This window comes from Hemicordylus capensis, chromosome 5 (assembly GCF_027244095.1).
Source record: "Hemicordylus capensis ecotype Gifberg chromosome 5, rHemCap1.1.pri, whole genome shotgun sequence".
Taxonomy (NCBI): Eukaryota; Metazoa; Chordata; class Lepidosauria; order Squamata; family Cordylidae; genus Hemicordylus; species Hemicordylus capensis.
Genome location: NC_069661.1, coordinates 78,772,376 through 78,795,275, shown reverse-complemented (window position 1 = coordinate 78,795,275; position 22,900 = coordinate 78,772,376). Strand labels below are relative to the sequence as shown.

Genomic DNA, 22,900 nt, shown 5'->3' with positions numbered 1-22,900 from the left:
CCATGACAGCACACCTTTTAAAAACTTAAAACGTGTTTTCTGTGCATATTGTTTGTTCACCCTCTAGCTGTGATCTAAAGGCCATTTAGATGGAAGTAAGTTCTCCTAAAATCAGTGGCTGTACCCCAGCAGCAACTATAAATGGACTGAGTGATGGAGTGAAGATTCATGGTAGCACTTCTGAAACAAGACCTTTGGAGAGGTGATATGTATAATGTGATATATTTTCTCTGTCTTCCTATGAAATTCCACAAAATGGCTTTCTTTCTCCAAAACAACATGTATTTATATCTTTATTTGACAGCCAAAGATGCTAAGCGTGCTTTATTCACATGTACATGTCTCAAACCCACTGCTGTTCTCCCGATGATGATGACGACAAATATTTATATACTGCTCTTCAACCAAAGTTCTCAAAGCGGTTTAAATAGAAAAATAAATAATACATAATTGAGATGGTTCCCTGTCCCCAAAGGGCTCACAATCTAAAAAGAAGCACAAGGCAGATACCAGCAACAGCCACTGAAGAGATGATGTGCTGGAGTTGGATAGGGCCAGTTACTCTCCCCCTGCTAAATTTAATAAAATCACCACTAAAAGGTGTCTCTTTGCTCAGTTAGCCTGAAAGGGAAACGTCCACCCTTATAGAAGGTTATCTGACTGAGGCCTTTATTTCTAGCTCACCAGAAATAAAGAAAGGAGACATGTTCAAGTGGTAAACTCAGTAAGGATGTGCAGAACATTTTGACTCGAAATGGGTCATTTCGAGTGTTCAGAGCTTGAAACAAAATACTCACTAAAGGGCCTATTTCGAGCTCAGGCGGGGGGGCTATTTCGATTGAAACATTTTGAGCATCTTGCTGATTGGTTTTCTAGCACTGGCTTCTGATTGGCTTGCAATCTCCTTGCTTATTGGTTGGCTTTGATTGATTGATTGATTGATTGTTCAATTTTTATACTGCCTTTCATAAGGCATCCCAAGGCATTTTACAAAAGTTAAAATACAATGAAACTCCCTAAAAAACACATTTTAAACCTTGAAATCAGTTAAACAGTTATACAAATCAAGTGTTGCCATAGGCAACTGTGTCCCCATTGGCTGGAGGGAGGGAGGAGGGAGGGGAGAAGACAAAAGGAGAGAATTTCAAAATGTATTGAAAGGTAGGGATGTGTGCGGAACCGGCTGGCCAGTTCAGTTCGAAGCCAAACCAGCCTCAAACCCAACCAGGCCAGTTCAGTCTGGCACCCCCTCAACCGCCCCCCCCGCCCGCTTCGGTCTGGTCCGGTGGGGTTGTGACCTTCATTTTGTTTTTTAAAAAATACTAAAAAAAAAAACTTTTTACTCCCCTCGAGGGAGTTCCTGGAGGCGGCGGGGGAGTCCGCGGAGGTTCTCCCTACCCCGCCGGCCTTCGAAATGACCCCCTTAGCTGGTTCGGCCACTCTTTAGCAGGTTTTTGGTCTTCACCCGGCTGCCATTATGGAGGCCACACACCTGCACACATTTTTGCAAAATGATGCTTGTGAACCCCCCAAACATTCAGGGGTGTTTGGTCCGGGATCAGACCGAACGGGGTGGTTCGTTTCAACCCCAAACAGTCGAACCAAATCGGCTCGACATCGAACCTGTTTGCACAACCCTATTCAAAGGGACTTGGATGCAGAGAGAGCCCTTATGCCTCTCTTGAAGAGGATACATCAGGAGAGGTGGAGGGAAGTTTTGATTTTGTGGTTTTCTTTTCTCAGCATTGAGTATAATATGCTGTGCTATTGATGCAATAATTATCTGGGGTTTTTCTGGACCTCAGTTTGACAAAGGCAGAACCTGGGTGCCTGCCTTGAGCTATGGTTTGTTTTGTTCATGAGATAATTTTGTGATGAGAAATGGGCTCCTATGTGTGTGTGTAGTATTTCTTGGTGATTGCTGTGATGGCCTCCATGTCTGTCTTTGAGACTAACTTGTGCATCACTCAGTGTTCTGGTCTGCTCTGCTATCTGCATTGTAGGTGTACTCAGTCAAAATGTGGCTGAAGTTGCGCTAGTTGAACTTATAACCCCGCTTGCTGCTAAGGGTGCTGCTGTGGAAGCTGTTGCAATGTTAGGAAGTAAGGAGTCATAATTGTGTATGAGAGAGCAACTTGTGCCAATGAAGTTACAGTAGCACAGGCACTGTGGCTGGCAGTGGATTCTGGCTAAATGATTCTTTTTTAGCCATTTGGACTGTATTTGAAATGCGTGTTCTGTGTTGGGAGGGACAGATTTTCTTTTACTGTGTGCTTCTGCAGTGTTTTTCAGGGCAGGGTGGCAAAATGCATTGCACTCCATGAGTGCAGCTTGTTCTGGCCATAGGAAACAATGGGGAAACACATAACACCAGACTGTTCCTCATGGGTAGCTCCTAGGGACACCAAAGTAGGTTGCATGGTAGGGCATGATGAGTGCTACCTACCACCTAACCCACCACCTAACCCACAAAAAATGGGCAAGTGGGCAATTTTAAACAAATGTTTAACATTTTCCCCAAATCCACCTGTTTGCCCATTTCTTTTGTGAGTTGGGTATAGGTAGCACCCATCATGCCCTACTACACAACCCACATTGGTGTCCCTAGGAGCTACCCAAAGGGTACAATGAGGTGTTTCACATTTCTCCATTGCTCCTATGTCTGAAATACTTGAAACATTTTGAGTTGTTCTGTTGAAACAGCCAATTTGACTGCTGTTTCGACCAAATGTTTTTGCTGTTTTGCATTTAGTTTCGAGCTCAAAACAAAACACAAAATCCATTTTGTGCAGATCCCTGAAACTCAGGCCACAACTATTTTATCGGAGACCTGCAGTATATGAACTCAGCTACAGCACATGTAGCTTGGCCCAAGACAACATCTGCCTACCCCATCTCTTCAGAGAGCTACCCAAGCTCCAAGTCCAGAAGCAGTTGTTTAATTGCTCCCACTTACACATAGGTGTCTGTGTTGGACCCAAATTCCCAGATCCAGGTCTCTATGTGGGTGAGGCAGGCAAACTCCAAAGGAATTCTATTCAGAGGCCTTTTGAGAATGATTCGTGAAAAATCCCCTCTTCATCAATTATGATCAAGAATGACTTGTCCTTCATTTTCTTTCTGCACCATCTTGCTATTGTGACCAAGAGATTATGCAATTTATAGGCACCACCCCATAACCATTAACCAAACCCTTTCAGTGCCACAGTGAAGAATAATTTTTTAAAGAAGAAAAAGCACAATCGCTTTTCCAATCCAGATAAGAGGAAAACATTCTGATTTATCACATAAGGTGACTGGCTAGTCCTGCATAAGTGTGTGTGTGCGCGCCAAGTGCTGTTACCTGCACCATTGGGGGCAGAAATGTTACTATATAGTAGTTGTTGTTGTTGCTGCTGCTGCCGCCACCAGATTGCACAGTCAGCATGAGACTGTGTGCAGCTGTCCCCTGGCCTGCCCAACACAGCCTGCCTCTTCCCTTTCAGATGCAACACCACCCCAACCCCCAGATGTGATGAAGGGAAGGGAAGGGAGTGGTATTCTCATTAAAAGTAGATAAGAAGGTAAATCTGCTTCTTAGTTCTACTTTAGACCAGTGTGGGCTCACATAATCCACTGTTCCTCCATACAACAAGATTGCCTGCACATAGGAAAACTAAAAGTGAGGTGGATAGGTTACTAGCATTCTCTCAGACCTGCTGGTTTTCTATGAGTAAGGAATTATTTTGTAGGAAGAAACATTTGATCGTATCAGCGCCCATCTTGATGAGATAAAGTCTAGAAATAAGTTCACTGCTACATTACTGTTTGTGAGAACCAGGCTTATGGCGATATCCTGAAGGTGCTATGAATAGGCGTGTGCATGGAACCGGCTGACCCGGTTTGGTTTGAGTCTGAACTGGACTTGAACCAGACCGGGCCAGTTCGGTCTGGCACCCCTTCGACCCCCCTCCCCTGTTTGGTTCGATTCGGGGAGCGGTTTGCGGACCTTTTAAATAAATAAATAAATAAATAAATAAATAAAATTTTTTTTTTAACCTTACCCCCTTCAGGGGAGTTGTTGGAGGCAGCAGGGGTGGTGGTGTCCACAGAGGTTCCCCCTCTCCCTGCTGGCTTCCCTTGCAACCCAAACCGATCTGTTTGGCCGGCTCTTCAGCCCGTTTGGCCCTTCCTCCTCTGGTGTGGCAGCCATTTTGGAGCACACCACACCTGCAATTGACCTCTGCATGACCCAGGCCATGCAGAGGCCAATTGCGCAGGTGCGGCAGCCTCCAAAATGGCCACCGCGCCGGAGGGGGAAGAGCTGAATAGGCAGAAGAGCTGGCCGAATGGGCCAGTTTGGGCTGCAAGGGAGGCCAGTGGGGGGAGGAGGAACCTCCGCTGACCCCCCCGCACCTCCATCAACTCCCCTGAAGGGGGTAAGGTTAAAAAAAGTTTTTTTAATTTCTATTTTTTTAAAAACAGGTCCGTGAACTCTCGAACAGTCGTGGGTGTTTGGTCCAGGGTCAGACCGAATAGAGGATTGTTTGGTTTGACCCCAAACCTTCGAACCAAACAGGTTCGACGTTGAACACATCGAACATCGAACCTGTTTGCACATCCCTAGCTCTGAAGAGTCCTTACCCCTCTCCTAGTGCAACTTATACACCCAGGGGGGTGTTTTTAAAATCATATTATATGGTTATGTAGTTGTTCCAGCTTTATCACTTGGGCTTAATTCTAGGGATGTGCAAATTGATTCAAATTCAAATCAAATCATCCCTTAAAAGGGCAGTTAAATTTGGATTTGCATCAAATTTTTGAAATTTGATTTGGATTTGATTCGAGAGCCATTTGGCACCTTTTAAAAAACCATTCAGGCCCCCTGATTGGTTAAAAAAGGTGCCAAAATAGGGTTGAATTGATTTGAATTTGATTTAAATTCAATTTGAATTTTTGGGACAGATTTGGATTTGATTCAGATTCCAACCGAATTTTTGGAAATCTATTCAAATTCAAACTGATTCAAAAAAATCCATTTCGTGCACATCTCTACTTAATTTACACTCAAATAACCAAAGAATGAATAGCTACCACCATTACTAGATAAAACTTCAGTAAGTCTCTTATGCATTAAAGGGGCAGGTTACACAACAAAGAATTGCAGTCAGGGAAATAAAAATAATAAAGTGAGCCTAGCTTGTAGGCATGTGTATTATATTGCATTTCACATGGCTGCAGAAGATTCATGCCTGTGAAGCAGAAATCTAATATTCCTCTCTTACCCTCCTCTTGACAGAAGACACAGCATGTAGTCCTGAACTTTTGCTAGCTCCAGACTGAATACCACTAGCAAAAGATAAGCCTCTATATTTCTCGGAAGCTTGGCTGTGAAATTGAGGTGACGGTGTTGCTTGATTTAAGGTAAAACTTACACCAGATGTAAAGCAGGACAAGTCTAGGTCTGTCCAGTCCAATCCTATCTGGGAAGCCCACAAGTAGGAGTTGAAGGCACACTTCCTCTCCTGCTGTTGCTCTCCTGCAACTGCTATTCAGCGGTATACTTTTGCCAAATTCAGATGTAACACAAAACCAGAGTTAAATAGGGCAGAGGTTGAAACTCCATTACATCTGAATTGATGAAACCATGGTTTCAGACCGAAAGCAACCTGTGGTTTGCCTTGCCAAAGACATTCCAATCCCACATTTTTCTTTCCCCAGTCCCTGCTCTGTCTCTAAAGGACTTGGCACAGGTCACAATCACACTTAGCCGCCCAGCACAATGCGGGCCAGTGGCAACCACACCACCCAGGACAGACTAAGGAAGATTTGGGGGCCCCCAGGGGGTGTGGAGGCCCTGGACTTTGGCCCCAGAGTCCAGGGGTAAGAGCACCACTAGGGGCAGACTAGGGACTTATTCAAGAGAGTTCCAGGTCATGGGGATACCCCCTCACAACTCATAAGAAGAACCATCAGAGGGGTGGGGAGAGAATTGCTGAGCAAAATTGCTAAAAATGTCTGACAACAAAACAAGCCCTTTGTTTGTTTGTTTGTTTATTACATTTTTATACCACCCCACCCAAAGGCACTGGGCAGTACACAACAGAACAAAAACTAACAATTATTTAAAACAATCAGCTTAAAACAATAAAAACAAATTTAGAAACCGTTTAAAACCACTTAAAACAGAACATTTAAAAGCAATTATTTACTTCTCTCACAGATTACTCTCTTGTGAGAGTCAGGCCATTTGGGCTCTATATGGAGCCAGGTTGCTGTATGGAGGAAAACCACGGGGACAGGTACCCCAGTGACTGCTCTCCCTGTCTTGGCGACCGCCGCCAAGTAGCTGGCAAAGCTTGCCCCCTGCAGCCTGTCCATTCATGTGGGCAAGTGCACCCTTGCTTGTGGCCTGAAATGGTGAACCCACTCTTCTGGGGTCCCTGGAAATCAGGGCTCCCCTCTCCCGCATTTCCCCACACCGGCAGATCTGCATACTGCACACTTCTGGACTGAACCCGGGAATTTTGAATGGGTTTAACGATCCATCCATGCACCCATCCACACATGTAGTCAGGCTCTAACACATGGAGCAGCCAAATCAACTTTGGGTGTGTGCAAGGCTTCACAGGGAAAGTGGGGTGGTTTGCAGTGCTTCTGTTCTATGTTTTACCATGGAGAGTTGAGGATCCCATTCAAGCAGGGCCCCCGTTGCTGGGTTAGCTCAACTCATAAGCGTGCAGTCCGACAGGAGAACTAGGGCTTACAGCCCCATGGTCTTCCCCAGTAGACTGGACTTCTCCTGAGAGTACTAGTCTGCCAGCAGCAAGATACCAGGGGAGCAGGAATGTTGTTTGGTTTGCATGGACTGCTTTGACAGGGTGAAAACCCTCGCAACAGCATCCTTGGTCACAGACCCCCCAGGATCCTTTGCCCTCCCTCATATACATATCCCCTCTTAGGAAGTCTTCATGTTCCCTTCCCTTTCCTTAGTAACAGGAAAATATTCCTCCCCAAAGCCCCCCTGCCCACAAATCGTGCTTGTAAGGAACAGTTTAGGTGCAGGGCCCTTTGGAAGGTGGTGCCGCCATTGCTGACTGGTGAAGCACTGGCATGCCATGCCATTTAAAGGGATTTTAAATGCTATGGATGAGCACAGGCCATTTGCATTGCCCAGGTCACACAAATGGCCTCCATGCACACGCAGAGGCCCAAAATGTGCCAAAGGCCAAAATGGGCCAAAGAAGTTCTGGACCAGCCCTGGAGACTCATGGGGAAGCTGACGAGGGACAGGGGATACCCCCGCAGCTGCTGCAGCCACAGTAAGTAACTCTTTTAACCCTTTTTACTGCTCAGTAGGGGCTTCAAACTGGGCAAGCCAGTTAGAATTTGAACTGAGCTAGAGGCCTGGTTTGGAGGCTGGGGCAGTGGCGAGCCAGTCTGATCCAGTTTGCATCTGGTTCAGATTCAAACCAAATTGGTAAAAAGCGATTTTGTGCAAACCCTTATGTTGTTGTTGTTGTTGTTGCATACCTTGGGCTGATCTGGGTAACCTGGTGTGGGAGCTTACTGACTTGTCGGTGGTTGGTGGTTCACACAGGAAGCCTGCCAATGGTACACACTCACTGGGAAACGCTGTTTTCTGGCTTACTGACTTAGTGGCAATTGTGTGAAGCTGCCTTGTATGTATCTAACTACACCTGCATATATCCTCAACACAAGCAGGAAAATAAATAAATAAATAAATCCACCCATCCATCCATCCAATTAGATAACATATGTGGGAACAAATTAAAAAGTAAAACATGGATATGTGCTGAATATATGTCTACCTGCATGTCAGGATGTTGAAAAGTCTTTAGTCATTCATCTCTCTCTCTCTCTCTCTCTCTCTCTCTCTCTCTCTCTCTCTATATATATATATATATATATATCCATCCTTAGTAGCACAGATAAAAATTATTTTAAGCATCCAGCAATAAAGCTGTCCAGAAACAGAAAATCCTACATCTGCTTCAACAGCAGACATATAAAACTTGTGTGACAAAAAGGGATCATTAACCAATCTGATTTTCTTGTTGGGAGGGTTTAATGCTGTTGGGTCTAGTATTAAATGTAGAATTTGATAGCAAGTCTGAACATTTTAATGATGTGTCCACAAATAGAAAGCATGCATCCACTGGTGACTTTATGACTTCTCCTCTGTATAATTAGTGGTATCTTGTTTATGAGCTTACTGTTGTTGCCTCAGTCACATGAAAATGTGAAACCACTAATAATTTACACCATTACATGGCATTAAAGATCTAAGTTTTCTTTTCTGCAGCAAAAAGGAGTAGCTATAATGGCCTCTGTGCTGGCTGAAGAAAAAAAAAATTCAAGGCCACTATTTTATCTTTAATATTTCATAGCACAGTATTTCTGATTAGACGACCACACGTTAGATCTGTCTTGCCAGCATCTGCTCCAAGTTCCTATAAAACTCTCCCACCCCAGAGTTAACAAGGATAGGTAAGCACACTTAACAAGCTCATTAAAAAATGTTAGGCTGTGCAGTCTGGGGGTGAGATTAATTATTGTCATTGGAGAGAAAAAAATGACTCAGGGGGCTTTGGGGAGCTCAGAAATCTGTGGCAACTGTCAAATGTTTAAAGTTGCTATTAAATATGTAATTTAATATTTGAACGTTTAACATTATGTGATTGTGACTATATCACAGATTATTTTCCTCATCTCTCCTTTCACTTTCACAGAGAACAGAGCTGGCACTAATTAGCATATTTGAGATACAGGGAATTTTAATACCAAGTATGTACTTACAATGCCAATGAAAAGTGCTTAACTTTTACAGTAAAATAAAGGTAAAGTTGTGCCATCGAGTCGGTGTCGACTCCTGGCGCCCACAGAGCCCTGTGGTTTTCTTTGGTAGAATACAGGAGGGGTTTACCATTGCCTCCTCCCACGCAGTATGAGATGATGCCTTTCAGCATCTTCCTATAGGTGTTTCCCATAGTATGGGAAACATACTAGCATGGATTCGAACCAGGAACCTCTTGCTCCCTAGACAAGTTACTTCCCCACTGCGCTATTAGTACTGGGACCAAAATTTTAATATTTTGGTAAATATAGTGGAAGCCTAATTATAGTGGCTGAACTGATGAGGAAAATTACTCAAATTTAATTGTAGTTAAATTGGATTACTTTGAGTAATTTTCCTCATCATGTCATCCAATGAATAGCACAAGGCCCAGTTTGGTCTTATAAAAATCACTTCAGATATATCTAATTAATCTAATCTATATCTAATTTATCAGATAGTTTTGGGTTGTATATCATCCAATGAAGAAATTATCTCATAAAAAGATACAATTCAATACATTACAGTATCATATTGTATCGTATGTATCAGTAGGGTGTATGGAGGCTTACTTGAAATTAAGAAGCGGACTCTCTTCTGTCTTCTACATAGAATAGAACAGAATAAACTTTATTTATTCATAGACCATACAATCTTCTACACAGAAACCAGTTGCCTTCTGGGCAGCTGCAGCAGAATAACCCCATAATGCCCTGGGTAAGGAATCAATGTCATGACATTGCATTTTTTCCTCAGTGATTACTTGAAGGAGTGGGGGGAGGAAAGGCTGATCCCTGTAACTATAGGGAGCAGCCATCCGCCCACCCCTACCTCTGGTAAGGCACATGAAAAAGGACTCAATGTCATGTTATTGCTTCCTTTCTCTGAGCATTGTGGGGTAATTCCAGAGGGAGCAAAAGGTTCCATTTTAAAGCACTGCTGCTGCAGCTGCCAGGAAGAGAGGCCATTCCCATGTAGGAAGGGAGCCTGCTTCTCCCAGGTAACACTCCCCGCTCCCCCACATTGATGCACTGAACCTATCTAAGATATTGGCTTGATTTGATGTGCTTGAGCAACAAGGAGAGTGGATAGCTTTGCATCATGCCCTACAACGTAGATGGACTTAGGAAGAGGCTCCACAGCTGGAGCCGCACCACAGCTGGTGCCAATGCAACATTAGTCTGGAACACAAGCTCCCGACTTAGTGGAACGGTCAATGTGATATCCTTGCAGTAATGCAAGTTGTTTGCGCTAGCAGCATGTGAACGTAGGAAGCTGCCATATACCGAGTCACAGCCGCCGCCAGTGTGGGCGCTGCCCCAGAGGGAGAGCGCGAGAGGCACCTTTAACTGTCATTCATTCATTCATTCATTCATTCATTCAATTTGTATACCGCCCTTCCAAAATTGGCTCAGTAGGTGCTTACCTCTCCTCCTGGTGCACCTGAAAGCTGTTCAGAGTAGCGGCACGCCTCCCAGCACCTGCTGCGGTGGAGGATTGGCTCCGCCACTCAGCTGGCCTCCGCACATGTGTGGAAGCCATTTGCCTGCCTGGCTCCCACCAGCTAAATGGTGGAGCCATTCGTCCGCCACAGTGGGTGCTGGGAGGTGCACCACTGCTCTGAACAGCTTTCAGGTGTGGCAGGAGGAGAAGTAAACACCTATGAATTTACAGTTAAAGGTGTCTCTCGCCGCCCTCCCCCTGGCAGCACCTGCACCAGCTGCCTCCGCTGAGTCAAAACATTGGTCCATCTAGCTCAGAATTGTCTACTCAGACTGGCAGCGGATCCTCCAAGTTTACAGGCAGGAGTCTCTCTCAGCCCTATCTTGGAGATGTTGCCAGGGAGGCAACTTGGGGCTTCAGATGCTCTTCCGAGAGCAGCCCCATCTCATAAGGGGAATATCTTCCAGTGCTCACATGTAGACTCCCATTCAAATGCAAACCAGGGGGACCCTGCTTAGCAAAGGAGATAATTCATGCTTGCTCTCACAAGACCAGCCACCTACTAGCACAGTGTGGGAATGACTTGACTAGCAAGCCAGAGGTTGCCGGTTTGAATCTCCGCTGGTATGTTTCCCAGACTATGGGAAACACCTATATCATAGGAACATAGGAAGCTGCCATATACTGAGTCAGACCATTGGCCTATCTAGCTCAGTATTGACTGGCAGCAACTTCTCCAAGGTTGCAGGCAGGAATCTTTCTCAGCCCTGTCTTGGAGAAGCCAGGGAGGGAACTTGGAACCTAGATGCTCTTCCCAGAGTGGCTCCGTCCCCTGAGGGGAATATCTTGCAGTGCTCACACATCAGGTCTCCCATTCATATGCAACCAGGGTGGACCCTGCTTAGCTAAGGGGACTCGTCATGCTTACTACCACAAGACCAGCTCTCCTCTCCTATATTGGGCAGCAGAGATATAGGATGATGCTGAAAGGCATCATCTCATACTGCACGGGAGATGGTAATGGTAAACCCCTCCTGTATTCTACCAAAGACAACCATAGGGCTCTGTGGTCACCAGGAGTCAACATCGACTCAACAGCACACATTACCTTTACCTCAAGACCAGCTCTCCTCCCAGCAGAGCTGCAACTCTGCATAACTATTGCAGCATTAGTCTGGATGTCAGTCACTGTCTTATCTATTGTGCTCTTTAGGCTTGTCATTTGTAACTGGGACATATCTGTCATTTGCATAGAAAACAAACCCAACTGAATTCAGCCAATTACAAAAATGCTTTGCAGAGGATCTTGTGCTCATCCATGCTAACAGAAACTATATAGATTTGGCATGGGATTCTTTCTGAATTAGTCTTGCAGCTTTGTCCTCATTTGTTTGGGTTGACCTTAAGTGTTATGTTTGCCAGGTGCCTAATTAGCAGCTGGCTGTAACATACTGTACCATATGTGCTGCATCTCAAAGGCATAAATAGAGACTTGAGGATCAGGGGTCAGGGTCAGGATTTTTTCCTTACTGCATTTCCTTCAGGCATGTATAAAGATGCTGCAAAGTGGGGGGGGGGGAGGAGGTAAACAAAACAATAAATCTTTAATTCAAATACCTTTCAGCATATCATTTTGCCATTGTTACTGACAGGCTTGAGTAAGTTGCATACTGCAAAATACTGCAGATGTTGTATATAGCGTTCAAAAGCTAGTGCTTTTTTTTTTCAGTACAAAGCTATTTTGGATATTCTACACTGAAATAGATGGCATAAATCCTTGAAATTTGCTGTCCCTCCACAACATAACGTGGGAAATTAAGTGGCGCAGCGGGGAAATGCTTGACTAACAAGCAGAAGGTTGCTGGTTTGAATACTCACTGGTATGTTTCGCAGACTATGGGAAACTCCTATATCAGGCAGCAGCGATGTAGAAAGATGCTGAAAGGCATCATCTCATACTGTGTGGGAGGAGGCAATGGTAAACCCCTCCTGTATTCTACCAAAGAAAACTACAGGGCTCTGTGTGCACCAGGAGTTGAAATCGACTTGACGGCACACTTTACTATGTGTGCAGGTGGCTTGGATGAAGTTGCTGTGTTTTTTGGAGAGGAGAGCTGGTCTTGTGGTAGCAAGCATGACTTGTCCCCATAGCTAAGCAGGGTCTGCCCTGGTTGCATCTGAATGGGAGACTTGATGTGTGAGCACTGCAAGATATTCCCCTCAGGGGATGAAGCCGCTCTGGGAGAGCAGAAGTTTTCAAGTTCCCTCCCTGGCTTCTCCAAGATAGGGCTGAGAGAGATTCCTGCCTGCAACCTTGGAGAAGCCACTGCCAGTCTGTGAAGACAATACTGAGCTAGATAGGCCAGTAGTCTGACTCAGTATATGGCAGTTTCCTATGTCCCTATGAAATATAGGCTGCATATTCCCTGCCTTGGAGACACACAATGATGAGACAGCTTGTTGCTCTCCCAGGAGAGAGAGAGGGGGGCGGGGGAAGACTGCATTTCTCACATGACACTGTAACATCGGAACAGAGGTGCTCTTATCCCTGGACCTTGGGGCCCCCATGCAGGTCCTGCGGCACCAAAAACTTCAATAATTCTAGCCACCATGAGCGTGGCTAGGGGTGGGGAGTCTGGGGGGGGGAGGGTGTGCCGAGCAGGCCTCCCCCACCCCCATGCTGAAGGTGGTGGGCAGAGTGGGAGCAGCTACTGGACCTGACCATTCAGCCCAGCGGCCCTTGAGAACTGTGAGGTGCTCCAGCGTGCCTGCATAGTTAAAATGGATTGTTGCAAGCCCATGACATTGTGGCTTGCGACAGTCTATTCTAACTTTGCAGCCGTGCTGGAGCGCCCCCCCTAACTTTAAAAAGCCCTTTAATGGCAGGGGGGAGGCTCCAAAGCCCTTCAGGTCTGGGTGCGCCCCTGCATAGAGAACAGTAAGCCTTGGTTCAGCAGCTGAGCACAAGCGAGCCTCACATACAGGTCCAGGCTGGGAAAAACCTATTCCTCAGTGGTAGCCAATACTCAGTTGTAGAGCAACACCTTCCATGCAGACAGTCACAGGTTCAATCCTGGGAACTCCAGCTAAAAGGATCTCAAGGCTCTATGAAGCTAAAACAGAACTTTCAACGCAACTCAGAAGGCTGTTGTTTTATAACTGCTTTCCTCATAAACACAAAGCAATCTTATGTAGATTTAACTAAGACTTTATTCAGAAACAATTCCATTTTCTCCTTCTCTTTCCCCTCCCTTTTCTTTCTGATTGCACCCCACCGCACTCTCTACAGGATCCCCACTGGGACAAGCTTCTAATTAACAAAGCATAACAATTCGTTAGATAACAGTTAGTACTTCCTGATATACACCCTGTTACATATTCTTGCAACTGAACTGCTTTGGGGGAATACTGTGAATAAGACAAGGATTGGTGTGGATAATTTTGGCTGAAGGGAAAGCCAACAATTCAATTTGGGAATGAATTCATATCATGTCACATTAGTCTTTCAGGAACCAAAGCAGGAACCATGTCTCATCTGCACTGTAATTTACTTCAAGTCAAGCATTTCAGAAAAGCAAACATAAAGGAAACCGGGAGAATATTCTAAGGGGATGGGGAGAGGGTGGGATTTCATTGAATATTTATGTAGGAAGAGGGAGAAAGGCTGACTCAAGAAATATAGTCCTTAAAAAAAAAAGACAATAAAATTGGGGCTGTTGCTATGCAGATGTTCTTCCCCACTCTCCTGTATGTTTAAGAGAAAGTAAATTGCACCCCTTTTCTTGGATACTCTGCTGTAAAGTACCTTAGATTTCACTGCTTTAAATCTGTTTTCAATTTTAGTCTGTACTAAAAGCAGTGCACATGCGCTATCTCCCAGTTGTTCTAAATAAGGTGAATGTGTGCCAGTGCTTTCTGTTTCATATATGGATGAAATCCATAAAAAGAAGAATTAAAGAGGGAAAAATCCATAATGAGCCCAGCTTTCACTAATTATCGACAACGCAGTCCAAATTTTCACTCACTCACAGCAGCTCCCGCCAGCAAAACAAGTGGTCCTCTTTTTTTCAGAGCAAAGCAACTGGTCCTCTTGTGAATGGCAGTCGGGAAAAGTACAGTCTTCAGACAATTCTTTCACACTGACAGCCAGTGTGGTGTAGTGGTTAGAGTGTTGGACCAGGACTGGGGAGACCTGTTCAAATCCCTATTCAGCCATAAAACTCACTGGGTGACTCTGGGCCAGCCTATCTCACAGGGTTGTTGTGAGGATAAACATAACCATGTACTCTTTCCTCTGGGCTGCTTGGAGGATGTGTGGGAATAAAAAAAAATTCCCATACTGGAATAAATTATTTAAGGTTCTGTGCTGATTTCCTCACCAATCAAAGAAGAAAGTGGTTCAATAATAAGACCTTATAATCACAGCCGGTATCCCTCCTTTCCATAGCAATGGCCAAATGCTGATGCTTCAGGAGCTTACATTTTACTACACAATTTCTAAACTTAAAGTGAGGGCAGAAGCCCTTGTCTTGTATCCTTTTATGAATACTATATGTTATGAATACTATTACTTCTGGGTCACCAATATAAAAGTGGTGACTTCCATAATAATCATAGGTCTCTTCCAAAAATGTAAACAAAGGCAATAGCTACTACCTTTTGTTACAAGGGAAAGGGGGAGCCTTATTTCCAGGAGAGGCTTGGAAAGTCATCCAAGCTAGTGGCCATCACCACATCCCATGGCAGAGAATTTCATATAAGAATATGGAGCCATTTAGGGTTTTAAAAATTAAAACCAGAACTTTGAATTGGACCCTGAAATAGGCAGGGACCAAAGATGAGCAAAGATGAAGCACACATATTAAGGGAGCTACCTTGTATGGCTTGGGATTTAAAAGTTTCATTTCGTTTCTTTTTTCTTTTCTTTATTTCTTTTCTTTTCTTTTTTTAAAGCTTTCCTTCTAAGTACTTTGAGTGGTGTGAGTGCTTCTGGGGTTGGTAGTTTTTCTGACTCTGCAGTCACGGTTTCAGCCTCAGAAAACAACTTCATTTCCCAGAAGAAAATGAACTCACATCACTCACAGGAGCTAAAAGAAAGTTAAAGAAAAGGGGGGGGGGGATCCCTCTTAAATACCAAGCCATGGAGGCCAGCTCCCTGCATGTGTGTGCTTCATCTTTTCTCTGGAGGGAGCAATGCAGCCTGTACCCTGTTTCTACCCAGAGTCATAGGGAGAGGAGAAGGAGGAGGCCATGGGGGGGAGGGTTCAACAGAGCTGCTGAATCTCCAACCTGACCCACTATTACCCAACTGTTGGCAGGTGCTGATTAGCCCACCCTGGCAATGGCACTGTCTGGTTGGCATCTGATATTTTTGGTGGTTATTAAGTATCTAGTTGGTCCATAAAGCACATAATTTTATGCATTCTGTGTCTTTCATTCTGTGGACCAAGTTGGCCACCAAATCCTTATTACAAAGCCCAGCACTTCAGTGAGGGTTTTCCCACATGAGTACATTGATTTGCAAAATAATATCTACTATTTCTAAATAATATCAAAATAAGTTTGCTCCTGCTGGTTGTAAAGCACTAGTAATGAGATTTCTCATTACATTATTGTATGATGTTTGGACGAACTCCTTGTATGTTGTTTTTTGCTTTGCCTAATTGATCCTCATATTTAAGGTATCATTTAAATAAGTGCACCAAAATTTGTTGGTTTTCTTTAAGCTCTTGGTCTTTGAGTTCAACTAAACCTAAGAATCATATTTCAAGACATTTTTAAAGATGTCATAGACCAGAGGCCATCTCAAATAAAGTATATAATAAGTTGAGGGAAAATTGGTGGACAGGTTAGCAGAAGTGTAAAATAATTGTGGTGGTATATTTAGCTATATTGACTATTAGTTTGTGTTGAGATTCACTATAAGAATTTTCATCTTATTTTACATTTGCTCTGAAAACTCCTTATAAGGTTTGAAAACTCACCACAGATTTAAACACCTATTTGTTCCATTATAGAATATAATTCTATCTTTTCAGCCTCATTAATGGAACTGGACATGATCCTCAAATAGCACAATTGGAATAGTATAACTGATTTTGATAAACTGCTTGAGAATTCCAGCATCCATCTTTGATTCTAAACACATTTGTGAACAAGTCCTGTTTATGTTAATGGGACTTCTATGTAGAGACATAGAGTTGGAAAGAAGTAAAAGACTGGCAAGTCCAACTTTCTGCCAAAAGGCAAGAACATCCCACACACCAGCCCTTCCTATCCAGATCAAAGCATAAATCCATACCATGTAAATGTGTTTGGGATTCAGCCACAGCATTCGAAATCTGTTTTCTTTTTTTCCTTACATTATTAAAGTTAATGTGCATTCAATGGCAGAGATCCAGAAAGTTACTTTAGGTGCATCCAAGGGCTTGAGCATGCCCAGTGGAATTTTTTTGACTTCTTTCTTTGTAACAGCAGATGCATATCACAATCTGTTTTTGAAGCCCTCTGTCTTCCAAAGAGGATTGCCATCTTGCTGAGCTGCTGTTTGAGAATGTGTCCCTTTAAAGATGTGGCCCTTCCTTGAAGACTTCCTTGAAGTTTAGTCTGGGTGTGAAGCGATGTTAAAATACCATCTGTACCAGGCGTGTAGGTATAATTGAGCAGGAAAGGACAAATGTCCCCTGGCCACAGACTCTAGAGGCCACCTGTGGCAGATCCACCCATGACCTGCCTGCCATGTTGTGTGTCCTTGTGCAGCATTCCTGAGACACCAGGCACCCAATTTTGCCACCCTGCACCTAATCTGTGGCAGTGCAGCTCTGCTAATGTCATCAGACTGTGTAGGCACAGCCTGCATGGAGTTGGGACTGGGCATGGCACTCAGCCCCACCAGGTAGGCACTGCTGGCAAAGGCAGGCTGGCAGCAGCAATGAGTGGGCAAGAGTGGTGTCAGGAAGGGGGCATGGGGCTGTGAAGGCAAGTGGTAATGGTGGGAGGGACGCAGTGGTGGGCCCATCTTCAAATCTTATCCCAGGGCCACCTTCAGCCTCACTACACCCCTAATCTGTACCCAGATTTACTGGATGCAGAGACATGAAATGGGTGGGTGGCAGGCATTGCTCTTCTCACACCTTCCTACAGGGCCTGCCTGTGAGCAGGTTTTATTAGAAGTGAAATGCATAGCCATAAGAATTCCAGCGATATGAGGATTTCAACAGAACTGTGTGTGCTATTTAGGATTGCAGTCACTATGACATTTTGAGCCCTTTTTATCATGGGGTAAAGTCTGAAAATACATGGTGCAAATTGTTGAAACTAAGGAGGTTTAAGTCTGGTCAGTGCTGAAACGGAAGATCACCTGGAACCTTATGTAAACCACTTTGAGGTGCTTAACACGACACATGCGAAGCACCTGACGGGATTCTGCGGGGAGAGCAGGCTTAGCCCGCTCTCCTCGCAGACAAGCAGCCGCTTGTAGCTAGGCAGTCGGATTGGCCAACCACATGTCTGCCAGCTCCGTCACGGAGCCGGTGGGGGCTGCTGGGATCGGAGGCCATGCGGCTGCAGAAGTTCCAGGATGCCCCACATGAGTGCACGGGGCATCCTAGAGAGATCCCCAAGCCTTGCTTGCAGCTTCCCAATAGGGGGTCTACTCATGTGTCACCAAACTCCGTGGTGGCACATGAGCACAAAAAGAAAGTTAACGGAGCGATCGCTTCGTTAACCTCGTTTAAGAGGAGGGGCATTTAACATGGCTAGCTGCCGGGAGCCACATGGCTTCCGTTGCAGCACACGATCGCCCAAAAGTGGGCTGGGCTCCCTTAGCCCGCTTTTGGGTGATCGTGGGAATAGCCTCTTTATCTTTTAAAAGCAAGCTAAACTACATATTTGAAGATAGTTAAATTAGGGCTATGTCAGATGTTCTTGGGGGCTGCTCATTTTACTCGTGGGTAGGGATGGACTACATGTTTACTGGAGAGTCTGCAGTGTCCTATTGGGACTTTAAGCTCAGTGATGAAAGTAGCTTATATGTTTTGGCCAGATCTACGTGATGTTTTGCAAGTACTTTGTACCTCCATGTTCCTATCCACTTTCAGCTCAGTAGGTCCTGGATCTCCCTCAAAACAACTTCTAAGAACTCAAAGATGCATTTCAAAACTTCAAGATACATTTCAAAATGTCAAGAAGTGCAAACCTTGCAGGATTTGTGGCTTTTGTGGCCCACTAGCTCCTGGTTTACATGGTACATTGTTCACGTGAATAGATCTGTCATATAAATAACAAAGAAGGCCCGAAGTAACGCCTGAACTAACTCTTCATTTACAGTGGTTGGAATGCAGTTGCAAGGAATTTTAGTTCATAAGGCATAACAGATTCAAGCAACATATTGAAGACATCTCAGGATCTTTCCAGCCCTTTTTATAGTTGCTGTTAATGCATGTTCAAAGGCAGGGATAGATATTGTTTTGTCAACTTGTTAGTTAGCAATTAGCAGGAACTGTTGGGAAAACTCCCAAAAAGGAACAAAAAAAAAAGCATACAAATTCAGTAGAGGGGACTATGGAAAATGTACTCTGTTGAGCTGGCATGGTTACAACACAATTAAGCAATATGTTAGAACAAATTGCTGCTTTTAACTATAAGCCATTCCATTCACACTTTTTAATGAAGTCCTGTGCCACACACCAGAATACTTCTCACCTCATTGCTACTCATAAAAAGCAATGATCCATTCAAAGGCTCCTCATATCTCCCATATGAGAGTTAAAAAAGACTAATCTCTCCCAGTTTGGCACAGAAGAAGAAACATCTTCCCCAATCCTTTGAAGTTGATAATTAGGATGTTTACAAGATAAAAGAACTCAGACATTTATCTGTGTAATTTCACTGCTGTCGTACATTAACATTCTCTCCTCCTTTTTTCTCTTCCTACCCAACATCCTTTCTACAAATTCAGTTTCTTTTGGTGTTTAAGGAAAGAAGAGGCTTTCCAAGGCATAATTTTTATTTTGATTTGTCAGTATGTACAAACAGTGTGTGCGTGTGTGCAGGCAGAAGCAGGAAAAAATTAAGAGGTCACTGTGGGCTGCTACTTATCAAGCAAACAGATAAAAATAAAATGGGAAGAAATATCTAATTTTTAATTTATATTATTGCTTAAAAAATCAGTATATGTGGTAAATAATACCACATTTAAACACTGATCTAATAATGCTCCCTTCAACTCCTCATCCTCTTGTTTGGCTCTTGGCCTTTTTAATGTAACCACTTGAAGCAGCATCATAGGTGATGATGTCAAATACCAAGAAACACTTGAGCCGTGCTGGTTCTTTATTAAATTGGTCTTTCCAGGCACTGGCAAAGTAAAGCCAAAGCCAAACCTGCAGTAATATGTGGACTGAGGTACATTAGAAGAGACTCTGGAATAATAACTGCACAGCTTTGTTTCATTTGGAAACATAAATCCATGCACACATACTTGGCAGACATACATCTATCTAGAGAAAAAGACATAATAAAAGGAAGGAAGAGAAATCCACTGGCACATCACATGTTGACAGCATTTTGCAAACTTTTCAATATACTCTTGTATGCATAAGTTTTAGTTTTTGTTTATGAGGTCCATCTAACTATAATTCACAACTTCTGTTAGCTTGTAAAACCCTATTGTAAAATCTGTTGAACAACATCAGAGGGCAACAACCTGATCTGTCACAAATCTATCTTGGTACCGAATGCAGGCATGACATTTCCATCTACTCTGGGAAGTCTATATTTATACTTGAGTCTGATGTTATGAATGACAACAATACAAACAAAAGAAACCTTGAACCATTGCCAATCACAACTGCCGTTCTCATCCAAGATGAATCAAGGCTGGCTTTCTTCTCTGAGACTTACTTCCTATGTTTCTTCTAGGGGATACTGCACACCACAATGTTATGTACCGTGTGTGAGAACATAACATGGCAATAGTAACACACCCATCCATGCCTGAGAAAAGATTTAGGACAAACCTCCATGTAGGACAAATCTCCAAAAAGCAGATCCAGTGCTCATGCAGTTGTTTTTGTATGAACTACTCATAATTTTCATACTTCTTTGGATCAAATCTCTTGTTAATTATTAATAATGGTGAAGTTACCATAAGATGGCCTTTCCCTTTCCATGTTTCATGTTGAAATTTTATTTTGAATGAACCAATAAGGCTGTTCACACAGGGCAGGACTGCTCATATGAAGCGCTGGGATCACCACCAATCCTGGTGCTGCCCTGCTGGTAGGCAGAGGTTTTCCACTGGGTTTTTACCCAGGTAGGAGGGCACAAACACATCCTTCTCCTTGGGTCCCCGTTTATGTGTATCCCTGGTTGTGCAAGCACCCTCGGCTGAGGGGGAATCCCTCAATGCCCCACACTCCTCGTGTGGTGCTTTGAGGGCTATCTGGAGGCCCGGCTGCATTTCCCCAGCCTCTGAACAGCCACCAGATGACTGAATGTCTCCTGCCACCACCACTCATATGGGTGTGTGAGTGGCACCTCCGGTAAAGTAATGAGAAACATCTGGGGGCAAAGTAGGCTCAATCCTGCCTTACCCGCCCAAATCCTCCCTGCCCCACTTAAAGATTCTGTGTGCAACCTTAATGTATGGCATACCCCATGTCAGTGAAGCCTTCTGAAAAGGAACATATTCCTGAATGTGGTGTATACAGTATCAGAGCTCACTGTAACAGGGTATATGCTAATTAAAAACCTATATGTCCCAATGAAGGTAAGGAAAAAGCCACATCATGGTTCATTTTCCACATCACCATAGCATTGTATGTGTAGGGTGTATTTCAGGAAATGTTTGAATTTTCACTATGGCTGGGAATTTTCTTCTTGGATTATATAAATCCATTGCCTCTGTTGATGTGTATCATAGTATGCTTGTACAAGCAGAACCTTCAAGCCCCCTTTTCTTAGTCACTCCCCATGCCCCAATCACCTCTTTAATCCATAAGGTTCCCTATCTCATGGATAGGTTCCCTATCTCAGGATTCTTTTAAATGTTTGTCATTCTTTCAATGTGTGAGCATGTGTGTGTGGTATATTATACTAGATTATTGCTATTTTTTTATTTGTTGATCTGTTCTACTGATGTTTAAGATTATTTATATAAATTTTTTTTTAAGAACATTAATCTACAATTTGGGCCTTGCATAAATGTGTGAAGTTTTATGAATTCTGCAGGTACATAGGAACTTGTCCCACAACTATTTTATGGCATCAAATTATTTTTAACAAGTTGTTCTAGTTAGAACTAATCAACCTACTTTCCTTTCACTGTCTCTACAACTGGACTAAATTTGGTTCAAATTGAGGTCCACAAGTTGCACCTCAAATGTTCATGCATCTACCATCTTGGATCGGGGTGGATGACATCATTACAAACTACATCATTGAGGTGTCCCTGTGTGTCATTCACTGCAACTGTATCAAATTTGGTTTACATCAGTTAGGCAGTCCTCATGTTAGTAGACCTGCACCTCAAAAGATCACAAGTCCACCATCTTGGATTGGGGTGAATGACATCACCACAAACTACACCATTGGGGCATTCCTATGTGTCCATACAGATGTAGCAAATTTGGTTCAAATCAGTTAGACTGTCCACAAGTTAGTGCACTTGCGCCTCAAAAGTTTACTTGTCTGCCATCTTGAATCAATAATAATAATAATAATAATAATAATAATAATAATAATAATAATAATAATGATTTCTATACCGCCCTTCCAAAAATGGCTCAGGGCGGTTTACATAGAGAAATAATAAATAAATAAGATGGATCCCTGTCCCCAAAGGGCTCACAATCTAATGTGGATGACATCATCACAAACGACGCCGTTGAGGTCTCCCTGTGTGTCACTCACTGCAACTGTACGTGATTTGGTTTAAATCAGTTAGGCAGTCCACAAATTAGCCTGCTTGTGCCTCAGATGTAAACGCGGCCACCATCTTCAACTGGAGTGGATGACATCATCACACACCACGCCATTTGGGCAGCCCTGTGTGTCCCTGCAGCTGTAGCAAATTTGGTTCAAATTGGTTAAGCGGTTCACAAGTTAGCCCACTTGTGCCTCAGAAGTTTACATGTCCACCATCTTTGATCAGGGTGGATGACATCATCACAAACTATGCCATTGAGGTGTCCCTATGTATTACAACAACTGTACCTGATTTGGTTCATATGGTTCCAGGTATTGCAAAGTTGATGGGTTGGGGGACAGATACACACAGACAGAATGCCTACTGGAAAGTAGGCTAAACATGCACCAATATTGACTATGTATATTGAAAAAAGGAAAAGGAATGAAGAACTATGAATCCCCCCCCCATTATTCTGATATAATTCATAACGCAAAGTTTTTATACCTCTGACATAATTCAGTTTTTTGTGTGTTTTATTTTTAATGCATTTTAATGGAAGATATACCTATGTAGTCCAGTCTTCACAGTTTACGCCTATGAAAATGTTTGCCAGAGTCCTTATTACTGTCTGCTGTAGTGACATGTTTATAAGTCTGGCTACTTTGTTTTGACTTTTCCAGCTTGATTGGCCAAGATTAACTTTCATGTAC

At 43.6% G+C, this 22,900-nt stretch overlaps 2 long non-coding RNA genes across 4 annotated transcripts in view; one reads left to right on the top strand and one right to left on the bottom strand.

Annotated features, from left to right (window-relative positions):
• The window catches only part of LOC128326373 (uncharacterized), a 77,952-nt gene that overhangs the window by 4,738 nt on the left and 50,314 nt on the right, over nt 1–22,900 (bottom strand). The gene's annotated exons all lie outside the window — the stretch shown is intronic.
• LOC128326376 (uncharacterized) overlaps nt 1–22,900 on the top strand; it is a 43,736-nt gene that overhangs the window by 7,833 nt on the left and 13,003 nt on the right. Inside the window, exon 2 of the long non-coding RNA XR_008308013.1 lies at nt 68–202. This is a non-coding gene — a long non-coding RNA (uncharacterized LOC128326376). The remainder of the gene's footprint in view (nt 1–67; nt 203–22,900) is intronic.